Source organism: Crocodylus porosus, unplaced genomic scaffold (assembly GCF_001723895.1).
Source record: "Crocodylus porosus isolate Cpor-Errol unplaced genomic scaffold, CroPor_comp1, whole genome shotgun sequence".
Lineage (NCBI taxonomy): Eukaryota > Metazoa > Chordata > Crocodylia > Crocodylidae > Crocodylus > Crocodylus porosus.
Window position 1 is genome coordinate 78231036 of NW_017728906.1, and position 3353 is coordinate 78234388.

Below are 3353 nucleotides of genomic sequence, written 5' to 3' on the forward strand. Positions count from 1 at the left end.
CTTCACGGTCAGGGCAGCTAGGATCTGGAACCAACTTCCAAGAGAAGTGGTGCTGGCTCCTACTCTGGGGGTTTTTAAGAGGAGGTTGGATGAACATCTTGCTGGGGTCGTTTGACCCCAGTATTCTTTCCTGCCATGGCAGGGGGTTGGACTAGATGATCTACTCAGGTCCCTTCTGACCCTAAAAACTATGGAACTATGACACCATACATTAAGTGTTAGTGTTCTGCATTGTGATGCTAATAGAAGACTTAGTGAATCAGCTATAACTTGGATCCTTTCTAAGTACCTAGGCTGGGATTTTCAAAATGAGTTTAGGGGTCGTGCCAATGTAACACTGTAGGAACTTAGGGTTCAGAAGTTTTTTCCCCCTTTTAGTGGGGAGGGGTGGGATAGGGCATGATTTGTATTAATGAATATGTTTAAGTGTATAGCATAACTCAAGAATAAAGCTGAAGAGTATTAGTATACCCATCAACTGAGATAGAGATGAAAAGGAAATAAGATATTTATCTGTAGTGCCTGGGCCATTCATCCTTTTACCTTCCCCCTTTGCAACAAACAGGCTTTTAACCAACACCTGGATTCCTGTTGCAGCCCTCCTCACCAACGCCAACACACTGGTTACATGCTCAAAAATGACCTCTTTTACAACAAAGAAATTAACCAATGCCCATCAATGTGGCAACCTCATGGGACATTTTTATTGGATCAGGGAAGGTTGCTTAAAATTAGGGAAACAGTAGGGAAAGAAATTCCCTTTAATGGCAATCATTTACTTTACTCTGAGGAGCCTTCTCATGTAAAAAAAAAAATCATTTTCTTTATCCTGAATGAACCCAGAAGAATTACTCAGTACTACTCATGAAGACTGGCATGAATAATTTTAGGTAATCATAGAAAATTGGGGTTGGAAGGGACCTCAGGATGTCATCTAGTCCAACCCCCTGCTCAGAGCTGGACCATCCCCAACTAGATAATTCCAGCAAGGGCTTTGTCAAGCCAGGCCTTAAAAACTTCCAAGGATGGAGATTCCATAACCACTCTGGGTAACCTGTTCCCAGAGACAGATTAAGATTTATTGAGGCCTTGGGCTCCAGCACAGGGAGGGGCCCCTTCCCCTCCTGGTGCTGCTGCTGCCAAGGGCAGGGAAGGCCTCCATAGGGGGATGTTTGGGAGCACTATAGCCACCCCAAAATTTACCATAGCTCCCCCCCATAGCCACCCTATCTGCACTGCCACTCATTCACCCCATGCAGGTAAGCCTGCAAATGTACGGTGTTTCTGGCAGGGGTGTTGCAAGCCTCTTCCCAATGTGGGGGCTGGGCAGGTTCTGGGCTTTGAGTGGGGTGGGTTCAGGTGTACAAAGCAGGCGGGCGGGCGGCAGCAGTACTTGGAGGGTGGCTACAGGGAGGCTAAGGTGAAATTTTTAGTGGCTACAGTCCCTCCCAAATCCTCAGCTTGGCCAAGCCCAGCCCCAGCCCCAGCCTAGACCTCCCCACCAGGAAGAGTCTCACGCTGCCTCTGCCCATCAGGAACGCTGGGTGGAACCAGCTGGTCTGGGGGAGGCGTGACCCATTCCCACCTCTCCTCCCTGTTCCCCCCTCCCCCCGACATGGCCAGAGCAGAGCAAAGCCAAGTGGGGCGAGGATGCATGTAGGCTGCCCACTGTGGGCTCAAGACTCTCCACCATGCTACCTTTGCCCTGGGGTCCCGTGTTCCCTGGCCACCTGGCAATGAGGGGAACAACTGTGCAGCTCCCAAGGCAAAGGCAATTGGGCAGAGAGTCCTGAGCTCAGTGAGCAGCCCACATCCTCCTTGTGCACAAATGGGGGCACATACCCCCCCCATGCCTCCCTTAGGGGGTGTGCACAGCAACAGGGAGCTGCCCCCCTCCTCCTCCATGCTCCCTGCACAAGCTGCCTGTGCCTCCATCTTACTCCCCACCTTGGCCCCAGGTCCCACACACTGCCCTGACTGGGAAGGACCCCCAGTCTCAGCCTCTGCCCCTACCCACTCCCTCCCTCACTGTGGTAGCCTTGATCTGCCCCACCCCCCCATGCCTCTTTGTTCTTACACTTACCTGCACGGAGCTGCTCTGCATGCTGTCTGGGCATGTGGTGCTCCCTGGGTCTCACTCCCAGCATCCCCAAGCAGCCTCTTGCAGGCTTGAATGCTACCTGCCTGCAAACAGAACCCACAATTTTCCCCAGGAACCCAGGCATGTAGCGGGGCCCTGGGTCTGGGCCACACCAGCTCATGCATTAATCCGCTTATGCCTGTTCAAGTGTTTTACTACCTTCCTAGTGAGGTCTTCCTCGTATTTAACCTAAACTTCCCTTGCTGCAACTTGAGACCATTGTTCCTTTTTCTGTCATCGCTACCACTAAGAAGAGTGCCATCCTCTTTGGGACTACCCTTCAGGTAGATGAAAGCTGCTATTAATTCCCCCCGCCTTCTCTTTTCTGGACTTTCTGAAAGCTCTAATTATATTATTATTACATACAGTTGAGTAATAGGCTTAAAGGACATGCTATAAAGTTATGCTGAAGTTTTATTAGTAGCAAATCACAGACTTTTGTTACCATGGAAGATGCCCAAAAAAGCAACTTTTCCTTCAGACCTTGCAGAGTTGAATGCCAAGGGTCAGTGGTAATCTTGATGAGGGTGACTGCTCTTCAAAGTGATATTCTTAGAAGCAATAAAGGAAAGGTCAGAATCAGGTGTGGTTTTTTGAGACACTCCTTGTCTGCAGAGCAGGCATTTTTTTTTTTTTTTAATGTTTGTAATTCAGCTATAAAGACAAATCTAGCTTTCAAGAAGCTTAGACATTATTGGAGGCTAGTTACTACTCTGTGTCCATGTCTACATGAGGCACTGACTGTGCACAGTAGTGCTGCATGGCAAAAACTGTGACATGACACTACTGTGCAGTAGTATTAGGCTATTACATCACTATAAATTCAGAGTAGTAAGGAATTACTCAAGATTTATGACAGTGAAATAGAAAGTAGAATTTAGCTCCAGGTTCTTGTTTTTGGGCTGTCCAAGACCAGATTCATGCAAAGAACTTGACTATTTGGGGGTGAGAAGAACAGGTACTTTTCAGTAATACGCAGGGAGCATCTACACAAGACACTAAGTGCACAGTAGACATTAGCATTAGCACATCGTGGCAAAAGCCATGCTAATGTGCAGTAGAATTAGTCAACTGCACATTAGCCTCACTAAAAGACCATGCGCTGGCACCAGTTACTACACATTGAGTTAGTACCTGTTATTACAAGTACTAAATTTAATGCGCTGTCACAAGAGCACATTAATTCACATGTAGATGCACCTGCATTTAGGCT